Source organism: Paramisgurnus dabryanus, chromosome 7 (assembly GCF_030506205.2).
Source record: "Paramisgurnus dabryanus chromosome 7, PD_genome_1.1, whole genome shotgun sequence".
In the NCBI taxonomy this organism is placed as follows: domain Eukaryota; kingdom Metazoa; phylum Chordata; class Actinopteri; order Cypriniformes; family Cobitidae; genus Paramisgurnus; species Paramisgurnus dabryanus.
The window spans coordinates 8,182,626-8,205,959 of NC_133343.1; positions in this window are offsets into that span (position 1 = coordinate 8,182,626).

Genomic DNA, 23,334 nt, shown 5'->3' on the forward strand with positions numbered 1-23,334 from the left:
TAAACAGGAATGGCCTTGCTTTTGAAACGGAGTAGGCAGTTGGGGATGGAGGGCGTGCGCGGGCCACAGCTCGCCCAGGGTCTCATCCTAGAGTTAGAAGCAGGGCCTGCACTGGATAAACAGGAATGGCCCTGCTTCTGAAAGGCAGAAGCGTGTAATTGTAAGAACCTTTTTTACAGCACCGGCGCTTTCACTCATACTGTGGTGAAGCGGCATGGGTTTTTATTAGAGATAGTTATTCTTTGTCTAAGAGGCACACGAAAATAATGGCCATTAGGCCTTGCTCTTTCTTTTAAAAATGAAAGGCTTACACATTTAATGACAGGGTGATTGGTTGGTCGGGCCATACATGTCTTTGGAATTTTGCCCATCTCTCGACATACCACTGCGTCGTGGTGTCGAAGCATCGACACCATGACGCAGCGCCTTGTTTCTTTCACAGGGAGCCGGGTTGCGCTGCTGAGACGCTGCGCGGCGAAGGATCCGACGAACAAAGATTTTCGCCGGGCTCCTCACCTGCCAGGACCCAGTGATGATGCTGAAGATGCACCGCATGCCGTGAGTAGTTCCACTTTTAAGTCTTCGGCGCACGAGAGATGAGCATAGTTCCATGACAATGTAGCCCGTTTTTTTAAATACCCTAAAACTGCTTCGGCAGTCAAGGGCAAAGGTGAGCCTTTTCAAAATGTGCCCACTTTACACTGACCGCCGTTGTGCCCATAAGGCCCTCTGGTTTAGGTCGCTCCATGGTGCTGCCATTAGATTTGCATGGGCCGCAGCTCGCCCAGGGTCTCATCCCAGAGTTAGAAGCAGGGCCTGCACTGGATAAACAGGAATGGCCTTGCTTTTGAAACGCAGTTGGCAGTTGGCGATGGAGCTCGCCCAGGGTCTCATCTTAGAGTTAGATGCAGGGCCTGCACTGGATAAACAGGAATGGCCTTGCTTTTGAAACGGAGTAGGCAGTTGGGGATGGAGGGCGTGCGCGGGCCACAGCTCGCCCAGGGTCTCATCCTAGAGTTAGAAGCAGGGCCTGCACTGGATAAACAGGAATGGCCCTGCTTCTGAAAGGCAGAAGCGTGTAATTGTAAGAACCTTTTTTACAGCACCGGCGCTTCCACTCATACTGTGGTGAAGCGGCATGGGTTTTTATTAGAGATAGTTATTCTTTGTCTAAGAGGCACACGAAAATAATGGCCATTAGGCCTTGCTCTTTCTTTTAAAAATGAAAGGCTTAAACATTTAAGGACAGGGTGGTTGGTTGGTCGGGCCATACATGTCTTTGGAATTTTGCCCATCTCTGGACATACCACTGCGTCGTGGTGTCGAAGCATCGACACCATGACGCAGCGCCTTGTTTCTTTCACAGGGAGCCGGGTTGCGCTGCTGAGACGCTGCGCGGCGGAGGATCCGACGAACAAAGATTTTCGCCGGGCTCCTCACCTGCCAGGACCCAGTGATGACGCTGAAGATGCACCGCATGCCGTGAGTAGTTCCACTTTTAAGTCTTCGGCGCACGAGAGATGAGCATAGTTCCACGACAATGTAGCCCATTTTTTTAAATACCCTAAAACTGCTTCGGCAGTCAAGGGCAAAGGTGAGCCTTTTCAAAATGTGCCCACTTTACACTTACTGCCGTTGTGCCCATACGGCCCTCTGGTTTAGGTCGCTCCATGGTGCTGCCATTAGATTTGCATGGGCCGCAGCTCGCCCAGGGTCTCATCCCAGAGTTAGAAGCAGGGCCTGCACTGGATAAACAAGAATGGCCTTGCTTTTGAAACGCAGTTGGCAGTTGGCGATGGAGCTCGCCCAGGGTCTCATCTTAGAGTTAGAAGCAGGGCCTGCACTGGATAAACAGGAATGGCCTTGCTTTTGAAACGGAGTAGGCAGTTGGGGATGGAGGGCGTGCGCGGGCCACAGCTCGCCCAGGGTCTCATCCTAGAGTTAGAAGCAGGGCCTGCACTGGATAAACAGGAATGGCCCTGCTTCTGAAAGGCAGAAGCGTGTAACTGTAAGAACCTTTTTTACTGCACCGGCGCTTTCACTCATACTGTGGTGAAGCGGCATGGGTTTTTATTAGAGATAGTTATTCTTTGTCTAAGAGGCACACGAAAATAATGGCCATTAGGCCTTGCTCTTTCTTTTAAAAATGAAAGGCTTACACATTTAATGACAGGGTGGTTGGTTGGTCGGGCCATACATGTCTTTGGAATTTTGCCCATCTCTGGACATACCACTGCGTCGTGGTGTCGAAGCATCGACACCATGACGCAGCGCCTTGTTTCTTTCACAGGGAGCCGGGTTGCGCTGCTGAGACGCTGCGCGGCGGAGGATCCGACGACAAAGATTTTCGCCGGGCTCCTCACCTGCCAGGACCCAGTGATGACGCTGAAGATGCACCGCATGCCGTGAGTAGTTCCACTTTTAAGTCTTGGTCGCACGAGAGATGAGCATAGTTCCACGACAATGTAGCCCGTTTTTTTAAATACCCTAAAACTGCTTCGGCAGTCAAGGGCAAAGGTGAGCCTTTTCAAAATTTGCCCACTTTACACTGACCGCCGTTGTGCCCATAAGGCCCTCTGGTTTAGGTCACTCCATGGTGCTGCCATTAGATTTGCATGGGCCGCAGCTCGCTCAGGGTCTCATCCCAGAGTTAGAAGCAGGGCCTGCACTGGATAAACAGGAATGGCCTTGCTTTTGAAACGCAGTTGGCAGTTGGCGATGGAGCTCGCCCAGGGTCTCATCTTAGAGTTAGAAGCAGGGCCTGCACTGGATAAACAGGAATGGCCTTGCTTTTGAAACGGAGTAGGCAGTTGGGGATGGAGGGCGTGCGCGGGCAAAAGCTCGCCCAGGGTCTCATCCTAGAGTTAGAAGCAGGGCCTGCACTGGATAAACAGGAATAGCCCTGCTTCTGAAAGGCAGAAGCGTGTAATTGTAAGAACCTTTTTTACAGCACCGGCGCTTTCACTCATACTGTGGTGAAGCGGCATGGGTTTTTATTAGAGATAGTTATTCTTTGTCTAAGAGGCACAAGAAAATAATGGCCATTAGGCCTTGCTCTTTCTTTTAAAAATGAAAGGCTTACACATTTAATGACAGGGTGGTTGGTTGGTCGGGCCATACATGTCTTTGGAACTTTGCCCATCTCTGGACATACCACTGCGTCGTGGTGTCGAAGCATCGACACCATGACGCAGCGCCTTGTTTCTTTCACAGGGAGCCGGGTTGCGCTGCTGAGACGCTGCGCGGCGGAGGATCCGACGAACAAAGATTTTCGCCGGGCTCCTCACCTGCCAGGACCCAGTGATGACGCTGAAGATGCACCGCATGCCGTGAGTAGTTCCACTTTTAAGTCTTCGGCGCACGAGAGATGAGCATAGTTCCACGACAATGTAGCCCGTTTTTTTAAATACCCTAAAACTGCTTCGGCAGTCAAGGGCAAAGGTGAGCCTTTTCAAAATGTGCCCACTTTACACTGACCGCCGTTGTGCCCATAAGGCCCTCTGGTTTAGGTCGCTCCATGGTGCTGCCATTAGATTTGCATGGGCCGCAGCTCGCCCAGGGTCTCATCCCAGAGTTAGAAGCAGGGCCTGCACTGGATAAACAGGAATGGCCTTGCTTTTGAAACGGAGTAGGCAGTTGGGGATGGAGGGCGTGCGCGGGCCACAGCTCGCCCAGGGTCTCATCCTAGAGTTAGAAGCAGGGCCTGCACTGGATAAACAGGAATGGCCCTGCTTCTGAAAGGCAGAAGCGTGTAATTGTAAGAACCTTTTTTACAGCACCGGCGCTTTCACTCATACTGTGGTGAAGCGGCATGGGTTTTTATTAGAGATAGTTATTCTTTGTCTAAGAGGCACACGAAAATAATGGCCATTAGGCCTTGCTCTTTCTTTTAAAAATGAAAGGCTTACACATTTAATGACAGGGTGGTTGGTTGGTCGGGCCATACATGTCTTTGGAATTTTGCCCATCTCTGGACATACCACTGCGTCGTGGTGTCGAAGCATCGACACCATGACGCAGCGCCTTGTTTCTTTCACAGGGAGCCGGGTTGCGCTGCTGAGACGCTGCGCGGCGGAGGATCCGACGAACAAAGATTTTCGCCGGGCTCCTCACCTGCCAGGACCCAGTGATGACGCTGAAGATGCACCGCATGCCGTGAGTAGTTCCATTTTTAAGTCTTCGGCGCACGAGAGATGAGCATAGTTCCATGACAATGTAGCCCGTTTTTTTAAATACCCTAAAACTGCTTCGGCAGTCAAGGGCAAAGGTGAGCCTTTTCAAAATGTGCCCACTCTACACTGACCGCCGTTGTGCCCATAAGGCCCTCTGGTTTAGGTCGCTCCATGGTGCTGCCATTAGATTTGCATGGGCCGCAGCTCGCCCAGGGTCTCATCCCAGAGTTAGAAGCAGGGCCTGCACTGGATAAACAGGAATGGCTTTGCTTTTGAAACGCAGTTGGCAGTTGCCGATGGAGCTCGCCCAGGGTCTCATCTTAGAGTTAGAAGCAGGGCCTGCACTGGATAAACAGGAATGGCCTTGCTTTTGAAACGGAGTAGGCAGTTGGGGATGGAGGGCGTGCGCGGGCCACAGCTCGCCCAGGGTCTCATCCTAGAGTTAGAAGCAGGGCCTGCACTGGATAAACAGGAATGGCCCTGCTTCTGAAAGGCAGAAGCGTGTAATTGTAAGAACCTTTTTTACAGCACCGGCGCTTTCACTCATACTGTGGTGAAGCGGCATGGGTTTTTATTAGAGATAGTTATTCTTTGTCTAAGAGGCACACGAAAATAATGGCCATTAGGCCTTGCTCTTTCTTTTAAAAATGAAAGGCTTACACATTTAATGACAGGGTGGTTGGTTGGTCGGGCCATACATGTCTTTGGAATTTTGCCCATCTCTGGACATACCACTGCGTCGTGGTGTCGAAGCATCGACACCATGACGCAGCGCCTTGTTTCTTTCACAGGGAGCCGGGTTGCGCTGCTGAGACGCTGCGCGGCGGAGGATCCGACGAACAAAGATTTTCGCCGGGCTCCTCACCTGCCAGGACCCAGTGATGACGCTGAAGATGCACCGCATGCCGTGAGTAGTTCCACTTTTAAGTCTTCGGCGCACGAGAGATGAGCATAGTTCCATGACAATGTAGCCCGTTTTTTTAAATACCCTAAAACTGCTTCGGCAGTCAAGGGCAAAGGTGAGCCTTTTCAAAATGTGCCCACTTTACACTGACCGCCGTTGTGCCCATAAGGCCCTCTGGTTTAGGTCGCTCCATGGTGCTGCCATTAGATTTGGATGGGCCGCAGCTCGCCCAGGGTCTCATCCCAGAATTAGAAGCAGGGACTGCACTGGATAAACAGGAATGGCCTTGCTTTTGAAACGCAGTTGGCGATGGAGCTCGCCCAGGGTCTCATCTTAGAGTTGGAAGCAGGGCCTGCACTGGATAAACAGGAATGGCCTTGCTTTTGAAACGCAGTTGGCAGTTGGCGATGGAGCTCGCCCAGGGTCTCATCTTAGAGTTAGAAGCAGGGCCTGCACTGGATAAACAGGAATGGCCTTGCTTTTGAAACGGAGTAGGCAGTTGGGGATAGAGGGCGTGCGCGGGCCACAGCTCGCCCAGGGTCTCATCCCAGAGTTAGAAGCAGGGCCTGCACTGGATAAACAGGAATGGCCCTGCTTCTGAAAGGGAGAAGCGTGTAATTGTAAGAACCTTTTTTACAGCACCGGCGCTTTCACTCATACTGTGGTGAAGCGGCATGGGTTTTTATTAGAGATAGTTATTCTTTGTCTAAGAGGCACACGAAAATAATGGCCATTAGGCCTTGCTCTTTCTTTTAAAAATGAAAGGCTTACACATTTAATGACAGGGTGGTTGGTTGGTCGGGCCATACATGTCTTTGGAATTTTGCCCATCTCTGGACATACCACTGCGTCGTGGTGTCGAAGCATCGACACCATGACGCAGCGCCTTGTTTCTTTCACAGGGAGCCGGGTTGCGCTGCTGAGACGCTGCGCGGCGGAGGATCCGACGAACAAAGATTTTCGCCGGGCTCCTCACCTGCCAGGACCCAGTGATGACGCTGAAGATGCACCGCATGCCGTGAGTAGTTCCACTTTTAAGTCTTCGGCGCACGAGAGATGAGCATAGTTCCACGACAATGTAGCCCGTTTTTTTAAATACCCTAAAACTGCTTCGGCAGTCAAGGGCAAAGGTGAGCCTTTTCAAAATGTGCCCACTTTACACTGACCGCCGTTGTGCCCATAAGGCCCTCTGGTTTAGGTCGCTCCATGGTGCTGCCATTAGATTTGCATGGGCCGCAGCTCGCCCAGGGTCTCATCCTAGAGTTAGAAGCAGGGCCTGCACTGGATAAACAGGAATGGCCTTGCTTTTGAAACGCAGTTGGCAGTTGGCGATGGAGCTCGCCCAGGGTCTCATCCCAGAGTTAGAAGCAGGGCCTGCACTGGATAAACAGGAATGGCCCTGCTTCTGAAAGGGAGAAGCGTGTAATTGTAAGAACCTTTTTTACAGCACCGGCGCTTTCACTCATACTGTGGTGAAGCGGCATGGGTTTTTATTAGAGATAGTTATTCTTTGTCTAAGAGGCACACGAAAATAATGGCCATTAGGCCTTGCTCTTTCTTTTAAAAATGAAAGGCTTACACATTTAATGACAGGGTGGTTGGTTGGTCGGGCCATACATGTCTTTGGAATTTTACCCATCTCTGGACATACCACTGCGTCGTGGTGTCGAAGCATCGACACCATGACGCAGCGCCTTGTTTCTTTCACAGGGAGCCGAGTTGCGCTGCTGAGACGCTGCGCGGCGGAGGATCCGACGAACAAAGATTTTCGCCGGGCTCCTCACCTGCCAGGACCCAGTGATGACGCTGAAGATGCACCGCATGCCGTGAGTAGTTCCACTTTTAAGTCTTCGGCGCACGAGAGATGAGCATAGTTCCACGACAATGTAGCCCGTTTTTTTAAATACCCTAAAACTGCTTCGGCAGTCAAGGGCAAAGGTGAGCCTTTTCAAAATGTGCCCACTTTACACTGACCGCCGTTGTGCCCATAAGGCCCTCTGGTTTAGGTCGCTCCATGGTGCTGCCATTAGATTTGCATGGGCCGCAGCTCGCCCAGGGTCTCATCCTAGAGTTAGAAGCAGGGCCTGCACTGGATAAACAGGAATGGCCTTGCTTTTGAAACGCAGTTGGCAGTTGGCGATGGAGCTCGCCCAGGGTCTCATCTTAGAGTTAGAAGCAGGGCCTGCACTGGATAAACAGGAATGGCCTTGCTTCTGAAAGGCAGAAGCGTGTAATTGTAAGAACCTTTTTTACAGCACCGGCGCTTTCACTCATACTGTGGTGAAGCGGCATGGGTTTTTATTAGAGATAGTTATTCTTTGTCTAAGAGGCACACGAAAATAATGGCCATTAGGCCTTGCTCTTTCTTTTAAAAATGAAAGGCTTACACATTTAATGACAGGGTGGTTGGTTGGTCGGGCCAAACATGTCTTTGGAATTTTGCCCATCTCTGGACATACCACTGCGTCGTGGTGTCGAAGCATCGACACCATGACGCAGCGCCTTGTTTCTTTCACAGGGAGCCGGGTTGCGCTGCTGAGACGCTGCGCGGCGGAGGATCCGACGACAAAGATTTTCGCCGGGCTCCTCACCTGCCAGGACCCAGTGATGACGCTGAAGATGCACCGCATGCCGTGAGTAGTTCCACTTTTAAGTCTTCGACGCACGAGAGATGAGCATAGTTCCACGACAAAGTAGCCCGTTTTTTTAAATACCCTAAAACTGCTTCGGCAGTCAAGGGCAAAGGTGAGTCTTTTCAAAATGTGCCCACTTTACACTGACCGCCGTTGTGCCCATAAGGCCCTCTGGTTTAGGTCGCTCCATGGTGCTGCCATTAGATTTGCATGGGCCGCAGCTCGCCCAGGGTCTCATCCCAGAGTTAGAAGCAGGGCCTGCACTGGATAAACAGGAATGGCCCTGCTTCTGAAAGGCAGAAGCGTGTAATTGTAAGAACCTTTTTTACAGCACCGGCGCTTTCACTCATACTGTCGTGAAGCGGCATGGGTTTTTATTAGAGATAGTTATTCTTTGTCTAAGAGGCACACGAAAATAATGGCCATTAGGCCTTGCTCTTTCTTTTAAAAATGAAAGGCTTAGGGGGCGCTAGTGCGCATGAGTAGGATGTAGACGTGTTTGGCTTGTGCTCCTCACCGCAACTTTTGCAAATTCACCGAAAACCATAATAAAGCTGTCCAAAAGTTGACACTTTTTGCTCGTTCGCCTATCTCATCTGCTGAACTTTGCTAATCTGGAAATGTCGCGGCAAAGAAACCCTCCTGGGAAGTCCAAGACTATGGATGGATACATCAGCGGTGCTAATGCTAGCGGGGCTAGTGCTAATGACAGTCGCCCCAACGAGCCTTCCGCTAAACCTCCAGCTGTCACGTCAGATATCACGTCCATCGACAAAACCCACATGTACGTGATATGCAAGGAAATATGTAAAGAAATGTCAGAGACGATTCTGGAGAGGCTTGATGAGCGTTTTGATGCATTCGACACCAAGTTTCAGTCTGTACTCTCCGTGCAAACTGACCTGCAAAACCGCATGGTTAGTCAAGAGCAAATGACCAGTGCGCTCGAAGAGCGTGTGGAAATGCTTGAAACTAAATGTGAAGATTTAGCAAAGCACGCCAGTCAGCTTCAAACCAAATTACTAGATTTAGAAGCACGGTCCCGCAGACACAACATCAAAATCGTTGGTATAAAAGAGGATACAGAAGAAGGAAAACCAACTGACTTTGTTTCCAAACTTATCCCTGAACTGCTAGGTAAGCAGCACTTTCCACATCCAGTGAAAGTTGATCGTGCGCATCGCTCTTTGCAGCCCAAACCAGCGGCGGGCGGTAAGCCGCGCACCATTATGGCTCGGATACATCACTTTCAAGAGAAAGAGCTAATTCTACGCCTCAGCAGGACACAATCAATGGAGTACAAGGGAAACAAAGTTCTGATTTTCCCTGATTATACCAGTGAAGTGATGGGTCAACGCCGTGCCTTCCGAGACGTAATGAAAGCCATGAGAGACGGAGGAATTAAACATCACCTGCGCTACCCGGCCAGGCTTCACGTTTACTGGGATGAGCAGAACACTCCGGAGATCTTCAGCGATCCAGTGGCAGCCGAGGCGGCTCGTTCACTGAAGGAACGTAGCACTGCGGCAGATGGTTAAAAATGTGAACACATTTTATTTTTCATTATTATTTAAGGTGAGCGTGTTCGCTTTTTTGTGCTAAGACGCCACATTGTTTACCACTTTTCCTATTGCGTGTCATTAAGCGACTGCCCAGATATATAACAATTATATATACATTAGGGCGCAAGACAACTTTCTTCAAAGGCGTATTTTATTTTGTTTTTCAAGAGTGTTAACTTTTACCAGTTTTATCATTTTCAAAATTGTATTACGTTGTGGTGAGGGGCGTTACCTGGATCGGCCTACTATTTGTCCAGCAGCTCCTGTTTTGAACAATTGGGGGGGATGCGTGCCAAGTTCGGGGGGCGCGGAATTGAGGGAGGGGGGGCGGTTATGGGTCTGTATTGATGTTATTGATGTTTTTGTTTGGCTCAGATGCATTTGTTTTATTTACTTGTATTCAGTATTGCAACGGCATTTGTACTTGTTCGCATTTTTTTCAAAATGACTCAAATACAAGGTAATATAGACGTAGGAGGCAGAGATTTGCAACTAATTTCATGGAACGTGAAAGGGCTTGGCAGTCTAGTCAAACGGGGGAAAGTTTTTAAACACTTGAAATCTCTCTCTGCAGATATAATCTTTTTACAAGAGACCCATATCAAAGCAACTATGCAACATAGGTTGAAATGTAATTGGGTATCTCAGATATATCAATCGCCATTTACCTCACATGCCCGTGGTGTGGCAATATTGTTTCGGAAAAATATCCCATTCCAGGTAACCTCTGTCCTCAATGACCCTCTTGGTAGATACTTATTGGTCTCTGGCACGATAAACTCATTCTCATTAACCCTGCTTAATATATATGGGCCGAACACGGATGAGCCAAATTTTTTCAGAAAGGTTTTCGATCTGCTCCCAGACAATAGTGACTCAAACATTATAATAGCCGGGGATTTTAATTGCTATCTGGATCCTTTCCTAGATAGATCATCGACACGACCAGCACCTGAAATTGCATCTGTAAAGCTTCTAAACAACCTTTTGAAAACTAGAAATCTGGTAGATATCTGGAGGATTCAGCATCCTACAAATAAAGAATACTCATTCTACTCACATGTGCATAAATCCTACAGTAGGATTGATTATTTTTTGGCTAGCTCCAACCTTATCCCTCAAATTGCCGATTCCAAATACCATAATATTTTGATTTCTGACCATAGCCCCTTAACAATATCATTAAATATTTCCCTTCCAAAACGGACTTATTCCTGGCGTTTCAACCCAAACCTTCTAAACGACGACAACTTTGTCAAGAATATAACCTCTAAATTGAAAGACTTCCTAGAATTGAATGATAACGGTGAAGTGTCTGACGAGACCCTATGGGAAACATTAAAAGTCGTTCTGCGTGGTGATATAATCTCCTATACCTCAGCCATTAAAAAAGAAAGGGAGAGGAGACTGCTTGAAATTAACAACGCTCTTCCTATTTTGGAAAAAACTTACCAAAATTCTAAATCACCGGATCATTACAAAGAGATATTGAAGCTTAAATATGAATATAATGACATTATGAGTGGCCAAGTTAAGAATCTACTTTTGAAATTGAAGCAAAAACACTTTGAGCTCCGGGATAAACCAGGTAAACTGTTAGCACAACAGCTTAAAAGTGCCCAGGCTTCAAGAGCAATTCGTAGTATTAAGTCTAAAACAGGCATTCTCCTAACCAATCCTTCTGACATAAACCGTCGTTTTAGTGAATTCTATTCTGAGCTTTATTCCTCCAAACACAATGTTTCGCAATCCAATTTGAATGATTTCTTTGACTCCATATCATTGCCCAAATTGAGCGATGACGCTGCTAAGTGTCTTGATTCAGATTTTACACTGCAGGAAGTCATCAACGCCATAAAGTCATTTCCATCAGGCAAAGCTGCTGGACCTGATGGTTACTGTGCAGAATTTTATAAGAGATTTTGCGATACTCTTGCGCCACTTATGCTCAGGATGATATATAATTCTAAAAACAATGGGAAGCTGCCAAGAACCCTTTATGAAGCAAATATCTCTTTAATTTTAAAAAAGGGCAGAGACGAGACTGATCCTGCAAATTTCAGGCCAATTGCACTTCAAAATTTTGATCGCAAAGTAATAACTAAAATCCTGGCTACCAGATTGAACAAATATCTGACTTCTATTATCCACCCTGACCAGACAGGGTTTATTCCTGGCAGACTCTCCTTTTCTAATACCAGACGGCTGCTCAATACTATTTACTCTGATTTTAGTGGCACTAATGGAGCTTCTATTTTGTCCCTTGATGCACACAAAGCTTTTGATCAGGTCGAGTGGCCATATATGTTTGAGTCACTACGCAGGTTCGGATTTGGGGAAACCTTTATCTCTTGGGTGAAGTTGATATATGCAAAACCGTGCTGTTCTGTTCTGACGAATGGCGATCGATCAGCCCCTTTCTTTCTGCAACGTTCAGTTCAGCAAGGATGTCCATTGTCTCCGGCACTTTTTGCTATTGCACTGGAGCCCCTTGCTGTAACAATAAGAGAGCATCCACAAGTGGAGGGGCTTCAGGTTGGAGGTGTGGAAACACTTATCAGTCTGTATGCTGATGACGTAATACTGTATTTGCACAATGCTGAAAAATCAGTTCCCCCTCTTCTTGAGCTGATCAAGTCTTTTGGTAAAATATCGGGGTACACGATCAATTGGTCAAAAAGTGAGTTTGTGCCTCTTTCCAATATTTACTCACCAGGGTTTCTACAAAGTATCCCATTTAAAATAGTTAATGATCATTTCACCTATCTCGGCTTAACCATACCTAAGGATCCAAAACTGATATTTAAATTAAATTTTGCAGAATTTATTTCAAAATTAAAGCAAAATATTGAACGTTGGAAAATTCTTCCTTTATCAATGATCGGACGTATAAACTCAATTAAAATGATCTCCCTTCCAAAATTTTTATACTTATGTCAAAATCTCCCAATCTACCTCACCGCAGCCTTTTTCAAGGACTTGGACTCAATTGTCCTGTCCTATATTTGGAATGGCAAAATAGCCAGAATTTCCAAGGTATACTTGCAGAAGTCTAGATCAGAGGGAGGGTTGGGCCTTCCTGTATTTAAACATTATTACTGGGCTGCCAATATTAGGGCATTAATGTTCTGGCAAGGATCCTTGGATAGTCAGACGCCTGCAACCCCCTTGTGGCTCAAGATGGAGGCCAACTCTGTGAATAGCTCTTCGTTGTCAGCCATGTTATTCTCCAAGTTCAAAAATTCACAGCCCTATAAGAATTTATGCTTTGTGGTAAAACAGTCAGTAAGAATTTTAAACCAGGTTAGGTGTTTTCTAAAACTACCAAATACATCAGTACAAACACCTATATGCTTTAACCATGGTTTTCTACCTCCATGGCATGACATAGCATATCATGATTGGAGAAGGAAGGGCTTGACCTCACTTAACAACCTGTACATTGACAGCAAATTTGCATCATTCGATCAACTGAAGGAAAAATATAATCTTTCTAATTCTCATTTCTTTCGGTATTTACAGGTTAGGCATTACACTCAATCAGAAATTGCAGATTTTCAAAACCTACCCCTGGAGCATGACATTTATGATATTTGTAAGAGCCCTCCTTTCTCCAAGCATCTCATATCAAAAATTGTATGTCTATTTGATGACTGTATAACTGCGCACACTTTGAGAACTAGGGATGTTTGGGAAGAAGAGCTAGGTGTGGAACTACCTGAATCTATGTGGGACACCTGCTTGTCTAATATCCATTCCTGCTCTATAAACAGCAGACATCAACTAATTCAATTTAAGATTGTCCACCGTTTGCACTATTCCAAAGTCAGACTACATAGAATATTTCCATCAGTTTCCCCAGTGTGTGACAGATGTAATATGTCAGAGGGAACACTTTCTCATGCTTTTTGGTTTTGCTCTTCACTGACAAACTTTTGGTTTAAAATATTTGACTGGTATTCTAAAGCATATCAGAGGCCCCTTCAGCCTGAACCCGGACTTGCTATTTTTGGCTGTTCACAAGCAACAAGGGCAATTCCAACTTCAATGTGGCAACCATTGGAACTGGGATTGATAGTTGCCAAGAGACTGATATTGAAGGAATGGAAGTCCCCCTCTCCTCCCTCCTTTAAGGTATGGATAGTTGATATGCTATCCATAATCCAAATGGAAAGACTTCGCATTACTCAAATGGACACGTTCTCACGTTCTTGGGATCCGTTTCTAACTCATTTTGAAAAAACAAACTGTAGCAACTAATTGTGTTCTTCTATCAATAACTTTTCCTTCTACTGCTGTACTAAATGTGACTGTAATAACTGGCAATTACTGCATCTGAGCCCTGTTTTGTTTGTTTGTTTTTTGTTAAAATTGAAAATGTAAATAAATAAAATATTAAAAAAAAAAAAAAAAATGAAAGGCTTACACATTTAATGACAGGGTGGTTGGTTGGTCGGGCCATACATGTCTTTGGAATTTTGCCCATCTCTGGACATACCACTGCGTCGTGGTGTCGAAGCATCGACACCATGACGCAGCGCCTTGTTTCTTTCACAGGGAGCCGGGTTGCGCTGCTGAGACGCTGCGCGGCGGAGGATCCGACGAACAAAGATTTTCGCCGGGCTCCTCACCTGCCAGGACCCAGTGATGACGCTGAAGTTTCACCGCATGCCGTGAGTAGTTCCACTTTTAAGTCTTCGGCGCACGAGAGATGAGCATAGTTCCACGACAATGTAGCCCGTTTTTTTAAATACCCTAAAACTGCTTCGGCAGTCAAGGGCAAAGGTGAGCCTTTTCAAAATGTGCCCACTTTACACTGACCGCCGTTGTGCCCATAAGGCCCTCTGGTTTAGGTCGCTCCATGGTGCTGCCATTAGATTTGCATGGGCCGCAGCTCGCCCAGGGTCTCATCCCAGAGTTAGAAGCAGGGCCTGCACTGGATAAACAGGAATGGCCTTGCTTTTGAAACGCAGTTGGCAGTTGGCGATGGAGCTCGCCCAGGGTCTCATCTTAGAGTTAGAAGCAGGGCCTGCACTGGATAAACAGGAATGGCCTTGCTTTTGAAACGGAGTAGGCAGTTGGGGATGGAGGGCGTGCGCGGGCCACAGCTCGCCCAGGGTCTCATCCTAGAGTTAGAAGCAAGGCCTGCACTGGATAAACAGGAATGGCCCTGCTTCTGAAAGGCAGAAGCGTGTAATTGTAAGAACCTTTTTTACAGCACCGGCGCTTTCACTCATACTGTGGTGAAGCGGCATGGGTTTTTATTAGAGATAGTTATTCTTTGTCTAAGAGGCACACGAAAATAATGGCCATTAGGCCTTGCTCTTTCTTTTAAAAATGAAAGGCTTACACATTTAATGACAGGGTGGTTGGTTGGTCGGGCCATACATGTCTTTGGAATTTTGCCCATCTCTGGACATACCACTGCGTCGTGGTGTCGAAGCATCGACACCATGACGCAGCGCCTTGTTTCTTTCACAGGGAGCCGGGTTGCGCTGCTGAGACGCTGCGCGGCGGAGGATCCGACGAACAAAGATTTTCGCCGGGCTCCTCACCTGCCAGGACCCAGTGATGACGCTGAAGATGCACCGCATGCCGTGAGTAGTTCCACTTTTAAGTCTTCGGCGCACGAGAGATGAGCATAGTTCCATAACAATGTAGCCCGTTTTTTTAAATACCCTAAAACTGCTTCGGCAGTCAAGGGCAAAGGTGAGCCTTTTCAAAATGTGCCCACTTTACACTGACCGCCGTTGTGCCCATAAGGCCCTCTGGTTTAGGTCGCTCCATGGTGCTGCCATTAGATTTGCATGGGCCGCAGCTCGCCCAGGGTCTCATCCTAGAGTTAGAAGCAGGGCCTGCACTGGATAAACAGGAATGACCTTGCTTTTGAAACGCAGTTGGCAGTTGGCGATGGAGCTCGCCCAGGGTCTCATCTTAGAGTTAGAAGCAGGGCCTGCACTGGATAAACAGGAATGGCCTTGCTTCTGAAAGGCAGAAGCGTGTAATTGTAAGAACCTTTTTTACAGCACCGGCGCTTTCACTTATACTGTGGTGAAGCGGCATGGGTTTTTATTAGAGATAGTTATTCTTTGTCTAAGAGGCACACGAAAATAATGGCCATTAGGCCTTGCTCTTTCTTTTAAAAATGAAAGGCTTACACATTTAATGACAGGGTGGTTGGTTGGTCGAGCCAAACATGTCTTTGGAATTTTACCCATCTCTGGACATACCACTGCGTCGTGGTGTCGAAGCATCGACACCATGACGCAGCGCCTTGTTTCTTTCACAGGGAGCCGGGTTGCGCTGCTGAGACGCTGCGCGGCGGAGGATCCGACGAACAAAGATTTTCGCCGGGCTCCTCACCTGCCAGGACCCAGTGATGACGCTGAAGTTGCACCGCATGCCGTTAGTAGTTCCACTTTTAAGTCTTGGTCGCACGAGAGATGAGCATAGTTCCACGACAATGTAGCCCGTTTTTTTAAATACCCTAAAACTGCTTCGGCAGTCAAGGGCAAAGGTGAGCCTTTTCAAAATGTGCCCACTTTACACTGACCGCCGTTGTGCCCATAAGGCCCTCTGGTTTAGGTCGCTCCATGGTGCTGCCATTAGATTTGCATGGGCCGCAGCTCGCCCAGGGTCTCATCCCAGAGTTAGAAGCAGGGCCTGCACTGGATAAACAGGAATGGCCTTGCTTTTGAAACGCAGTTGGCAGTTGGCGATGGAGCTCGCCCAGGGTCTCATCTTAGAGTTAGAAGCAGGGCCTGCACTGGATAAACAGGAATGGCCTTGCTTTTGAAACGGAGTAGGCAGTTGGGGATGGAGGGCGTGCGCGGGCCACAGCTCGCCCAGGGTCTCATCCTAGAGTTAGAAGCAAGGCCTGCACTGGATAAACAGGAATGGCCCTGCTTCTGAAAGGCAGAAGCGTGTAATTGTAAGAACCTTTTTTACAGCACCGGCGCTTTCACTCATACTGTGGTGAAGCGGCATGGGTTTTTATTAGAGATAGTTATTCTTTGTCTAAGAGGCACACGAAAATAATGGCCATTAGGCCTTGCTCTTTCTTTTAAAAATGAAAGGCTTACACATTTAATGACAGGGTGGTTGGTTGGTCGGGCCATACATGTCTTTGGAATTTTGCCCATCTCTGGACATACCACTGCGTCGTGGTGTCGAAGCATCGACACCATGACGCAGCGCCTTGTTTCTTTCACAGGGAGCCGGGTTGGCTGCTGAGACGCTGCGCGGCGGAGGATCCGACGAACAAAGATTTTCGCCGGGCTCCTCACCTGCCAGGACCCAGTGATGACGCTGAAGATGCACCGCATGCCGTGAGTAGTTCCACTTTTAAGTCTTCGTCGCACGAGAGATGAGCATAGTTCCACGACAATGTAGCCCGTTTTTTTAAATACCCTAAAACTGCTTCGGCAGTCAAGGGCAAAGGTGAGCCTTTTCAAAATGTGCCCACTTTACACTGACCGCCGTTGTGCCCATAAGGCCCTCTGGTTTAGGTCGCTCCATGGTGCTGCCATTAGATTTGCATGGGCCGCAGCTCGCCCAGGGTCTCATCCCAGAGTTAGAAGCAGGGCCTGCACTGGATAAACAGGAATGGCCTTGCTTTTGAAACGCAGTTGGCAGTTGGCGATGGAGCTCGCCCAGGGTCTCATCTTAGAGTTAGAAGCAGGGCCTGCACTGGATAAACAGGAATGGCCTTGCTTTTGAAACGGAGTAGGCAGTTGGGGATGGAGGGCGTGCGCGGGCCACAGCTCGCCCAGGGTCTCATCCTAGAGTTAGAAGCAAGGCCTGCACTGGATAAACAGGAATGGCCCTGCTTCTGAAAGGCAGAAGCGTGTAATTGTAAGAACCTTTTTTACAGCACCGGCACTTTCACTCATACTGTGGTGAAGCGGCATGGGTTTTTATTAGAGATAGTTATTCTTTGTCTAAGAGGCACACGAAAATAATGGCCATTAGGCCTTGCTCTTTCTTTTAAAAATGAAAGGCTTACACATTTAATGACAGGGTGGTTGGTTGGTCGGGCCAAACATGTCTTTGGAATTTTGCCCATCTCTGGACATACCACTGCGTCGTGGTGTCGAAGCATCGACACCATGACGCAGCGCCTTGTTTCTTTCACAGTGAGCCGGGTTGCGCTGCTGAGACCTTGCGCGGCGGAGGATCCGACGACAAAGATTTTCGCCGGGCTCCTCACCTGCCAGGACCCAGTGATGACGCTGAAGATGCACCGCATGCCGTGAGTAGTTCCACTTTTAAGTCTTCGACGCACGAGAGATGAGCATAGTTCCACGACAAAGTAGCCCGTTTTTTTAAATACCCTAAAACTGCTTCGGCAGTCAAGGGCAAAGGTGAGTCTTTTCAAAATGTGCCCACTTTACACTGACCGCCGTTGTGCCCATAAGGCCCTCTGGTTTAGGTCGCTCCATGGTGCTGCCATTAGATTTGCTTGGGCCGCAGCTCGCCCAGGGTCTCATCCCAGAGTTAGAAGCAGGGCCTGCACTGGATAAACAGGAATGGCCTTGCTTTTGAAACGCAGTTGGCAGTTGGCGATGGAGCTCGCCCAGGGTCTCATCTTAGAGTTAGAAGCAGGACCTGCACTGGATAAACAGGAATGGCCTTGCTTTTGAAACGGAGTAGGCAGTGGGGGATGGAGGGCATGCGCGGGCCACAGCTCGCCCAGGGTCTCATCCTAGAGTTAGAAGCAGGGCCTGCACTGGATAAACAGGAATGGCCCTGCTTCTGAAAGGCAGAAGCGTGTAATTGTAAGAACCTTTTTTACAGCACCGGCGCTTTCACTCATACTGTGGTGAAGCGGCATGGGTTTTTATTAGAGATAGTTATTCTTTGTCTAAGAGGCACACGAAAATAATAGCCATTAGGCCTTGCTCTTTCTTTTAAAAATGAAAGGCTTACACATTTAATGACAGGGTGGTTGGTTGGTCGGGCCATACATGTCTTTGGAATTTTGCCCATCTCTGGACATACCACTGCGTCGTGGTGTCGAAGCATCGACACCATGACGCAGCGCCTTGTTTCTTTCACAGGGAGCCGGGTTGCGCTGCTGAGACGCTGCGCGGCGGAGGATCCGACGAACAAAGATTTTCGCCGGGCTCCTCACCTGCCAGGACCCAGTGATGACGCTGAAGATGCACCGCATGCCGTGAGTAGTTCCACTTTTAAGTCTTCGGCGCACGAGAGATGAGCATAGTTCCACGACAATGTAGCCCGTTTTTTTAAATACCCTAAAACTGCTTCGGCAGTCAAGGGCAAAGGTGAGCCTTTTCAAAATGTGCCCACTTTACACTGACCGCCGTTGTGCCCATAAGGCCCTCTGGTTTAGGTCGCTCCATGGTGCTGCCATTAGATTTGCATGGGCCGCAGCTCGCCCAGGGTCTCATCCCAGAGTTAGAAACAGGGCCTGCACTGGATAAACAGGAATGGCCTTGCTTTTGAAACGGAGTAGGCAGTTGGGGATGGAGGGCGTGCGCGGGCCACAGCTCGCCCAGGGTCTCATCCTAGAGGTAGAAGCAGGGCCTGCACTGGATAAACAGGAATGGCCCTGCTTCTGAAAGGCAGAAGCGTGTAATTGTAAGAACCTTTTTTACAGCACCGGCGCTTTCACTCATACTGTGGTGAAGCGGCATGGGTTTTTATTAGAGATAGTTATTCTTTGTCTAAGAGGCACACGAAAATAATGGCCATTAGGCCTTGCTCTATCTTTTAAAAATGAAAGGCTTACACATTTAATGACAGGGTGGTTGGTTGGTCGGGCCATACATGTCTTTGGAATTTTGCCCATCTCTGGACATACCACTGCGTCGTGGTGTCGAAGCATCGACACCATGACGCAGCGCCTTGTTTCTTTCACAGGGAGCCGGGTTGCGCTGCTGAGACGCTGCGCGGCGGAGGATCCGACGAACAAAGATTTTCGCCGGGCTCCTCACCTGCCAGGACCCAGTGATGACGCTGAAGATGCACCGCATGCCGTGAGTAGTTCCACTTTTAAGTCTTCGGCGCACGAGAGATGAGCATAGTTCCACGACAATGTAGCCCGTTTTTTTAAATACCCTAAAACTGCTTCGGCAGTCAAGGGCAAAGGTGAGCCTTTTCAAAATGTGCCCACTTTACACTGACCGCCGTTGTGCCCATAAGGCCCTCTGGTTTAGGTCGCTCCATGGTGCTGCCATTAGATTTGCATGGGCCGCAGCTCGCCCAGGGTCTCATCCCAGAGTTAGAAGCAGGGCCTGCACTGGATAAACAGGAATGGCTTTGCTTTTGAAACGCAGTTGGCAGTTGGCGATGGAGCTCGCCCAGGGTCTCATCTTAGAGTTAGAAGCAGGGCCTGCACTGGATAAACAGGAATGGCCTTGCTTTTGAAACGGAGTAGGCAGTTGGGGATGGAGGGCGTGCGCGGGCCACAGCTCGCCCAGGGTCTCATCCTAGAGTTAGAAGCAGGGCCTGCACTGGATAAACAGGAATGGCCCTGCTTCTGAAAGGCAGAAGCGTGTAATTGTAAGAACCTTTTTTACAGCACCGGCGCTTTCACTCATACTGTGGTGAAGCGGCATGGGTTTTTATTAGAGATAGTTATTCTTTGTCTAAGAGGCACACGAAAATAATGGCCATTAGGCCTTGCTCTTTCTTTTAAAAATGAAAGGCTTACACATTTAATGACAGGGTGGTTGGTTGGTCGGGCCATACATGTCTTTGGAATTTTGCCCATCTCTGGACATACCACTGCGTCGTGGTGTCGAAGCATCGACACCATGACGCAGCGCCTTGTTTCTTTCACAGGGAGCCGGGTTGCGCTGCTGAGACGCTGCGCGGCGGAGGATCCGACGAACAAAGATTTTCGCCGGGCTCCTCACCTGCCAGGACCCAGTGATGACGCTGAAGATGCACCGCATGCCGTGAGTAGTTCCACTTTTAAGTCTTCGGCGCACGAGAGATGAGCATAGTTCCATGACAATGTAGCCCGTTTTTTTAAATACCCTAAAACTGCTTCGGCAGTCAAGGGCAAAGGTGAGCCTTTTCAAAATGTGCCCACTTTACACAGACCGCCGTTGTGCCCATAAGGCCCTCTGGTTTAGGTCGCTCCATGGTGCTGCCATTAGATTTGGATGGGCTGCAGCTCGCCCAGGGTCTCATCCCAGAATTAGAAGCAGGGACTGCACTGGATAAACAGGAATGGCCTTGCTTTTGAAACGCAGTTGGCGATGGAGCTCGCCCAGGGTCTCATCTTAGAGTTGGAAGCAGGGCCTGCACTGGATAAACAGGAATGGCCTTGCTTTTGAAACGGAGTAGGCAGTTGGGGATGGAGGGCGTGCGCGGGCCACAGCTCGCCCAGGGTCTCATCCCAGAGTTAGAAGCAGGGCCTGCACTGGATAAACAGGAATGGCCCTGCTTCTGAAAGGGAGAAGCGTGTAATTGTAAGAACCTTTTTTACAGCACCGGCGCTTTCACTCATACTGTGGTGAAGCGGCATGGGTTTTTATTAGAGATAGTTATTCTTTGTCTAAGAGGCACACGAAAATAATGGCCATTAGGCCTTGCTCTTTCTTTTAAAAATGAAAGGCTTACACATTTAATGACAGGGTGGTTGGTTGGTCGGGCCATACATGTCTTTGGAATTTTGCCCATCTCTGGACATACCACTGCGTCGTGGTGTCGAAGCATCGACACCATGACGCAGCGCCTTGTTTCTTTCACAGGGAGCCGGGTTGCGCTGCTGAGACGCTGCGCGGCGGAGGATCCGACGAACAAAGATTTTCGCCGGGCTCCTCACCTGCCAGGACCCAGTGATGACGCTGAAGATGCACCGCATGCCGTGAGTAGTTCCATTTTTAAGTCTTCGGCGCACGAGAGATGAGCATAGTTCCATGACAATGTAGCCCGTTTTTTTAAATACCCTAAAACTGCTTCGGCAGTCAAGGGCAAAGGTGAGCCTTTTCAAAATGTGCCCACTTTACACTGACCGCCGTTGTGCCCATAAGGCCCTCTGGTTTAGGTCGCTCCATGGTGCTGCCATTAGATTTGCATGGGCCGCAGCTCGCCCAGGGTCTCATCCCAGAGTTGGAAGCAGGGCCTGCACTGGATAAACAGGAATGGCTTTGCTTTTGAAACGCAGTTGGCAGTTGCCAATGGAGCTCGCCCAGGGTCTCATCTTAGAGTTAGAAGCAGGGCCTGCACTGGATAAACAGGAATGGCCTTGCTTTTGAAACGGAGTAGGCAGTTGGGGATGGAGGGCGTGCGCGGGCCACAGCTCGCCCAGGGTCTCATCCTAGAGTTAGAAGCAGGGCCTGCACTGGATAAACAGGAATGGCCCTGCTTCTGAAAGGCAGAAGCGTGTAATTGTAAGAACCTTTTTTACAGCACCGGCGCTTTCACTCATACTGTGGTGAAGCGGCATGGGTTTTTATTAGAGATAGTTATTCTTTGTCTAAGAGGCACACGAAAATAATGGCCATTAGGCCTTGCTCTTTCTTTTAAAAATGAAAGGCTTACACATTTAATGACAGGGTGGTTGGTTGGTCGGGCCATACATGTCTTTGGAATTTTGCCCATCTCTGGACATACCACTGCGTCGTGGTGTCGAAGCATCGACACCATGACGCAGCGCCTTGTTTCTTTCACAGGGAGCCGGGTTGCGCTGCTGAGACGCTGCGCGGCGGAGGATCCGACGAACAAAGATTTTCGCCGGGCTCCTCACCTGCCAGGACCCAGTGATGACGCTGAAGATGCACCGCATGCCGTGAGTAGTTCCACTTTTAAGTCTTCGGCGCACGAGAGATGAGCATAGTTCCACGACAATGTAGCCCGTTTTTTTAAATACCCTAAAACTGCTTCGGCAGTCAAGGGCAAAGGTGAGCCTTTTCAAAATGTGCCCACTTTACACTGACCGCCGTTGTGCCCATAAGGCCCTCTGGTTTAGGTCGCTCCATGGTGCTGCCATTAGATTTGGATGGGCCGCAGCTCGCCCAGGGTCTCATCCCAGAATTAGAAGCAGGGACTGCACTGGATAAACAGGAATGGCCTTGCTTTTGAAACGCAGTTGGCAGTTGGCGATGGAGCTCGCCCAGGGTCTCATCTTAGAGTTAGAAGCAGGGCCTGCACTGGATAAACAGGAATGGCCTTGCTTTTGAAACGGAGTAGGCAGTTGGGGATAGAGGGCGTGCGCGGGCCACAGCTCGCCCAGGGTCTCATCCCAGAGTTAGAAGCAGGGCCTGCACTGGATAAACAGGAATGGCCCTGCTTCTGAAAGGGAGAAGCGTGTAATTGTAAGAACCTTTTTTACAGCACCGGCGCTTTCACTCATACTGTGGTGAAGCGGCATGGGTTTTTATTAGAGATAGTTATTCTTTGTCTAAGAGGCACACGAAAATAATGGCCATTAGGCCTTGCTCTTTCTTTTAAAAATGAAAGGCTTACACATTTAATGACAGGGTGGTTGGTTGGTCGGGCCATACATGTCTTTGGAATTTTGCCCATCTCTGGACATACCACTGCGTCGTGGTGTCGAAGCATCGACACCATGACGCAGCGCCTTGTTTCTTTCACAGGGAGCCGGGTTGCGCTGCTGAGACGCTGCGCGGCGGAGGATCCGACGAACAAAGATTTTCGCCGGGCTCCTCACCTGCCAGGACCCAGTGATGACGCTGAAGATGCACCGCATGCCGTGAGTAGTTCCACTTTTAAGTCTTCGGCGCACGAGAGATGAGCATAGTTCCACGACAATGTAGCCCGTTTTTTTAAATACCCTAAAACTGCTTCGGCAGTCAAGGGCAAAGGTGAGCCTTTTCAAAATGTGCCCACTTTACACTGACCGCCGTTGTGCCCATAAGGCCCTCTGGTTTAGGTCGCTCCATGGTGCTGCCATTAGATTTGCATGGGCCGCAGCTCGCCCAGGGTCTCATCCCAGAGTTAGAAGCAGGGCCTGCACTGGATAAACAGGAATGGCCTTGCTTTTGAAACGGAGTAGGCAGTTGGGGATGGAGGGCGTGCGCGGGCCACAGCTCGCCCAGGGTCTCATCCTAGAGTTAGAAGCAGGG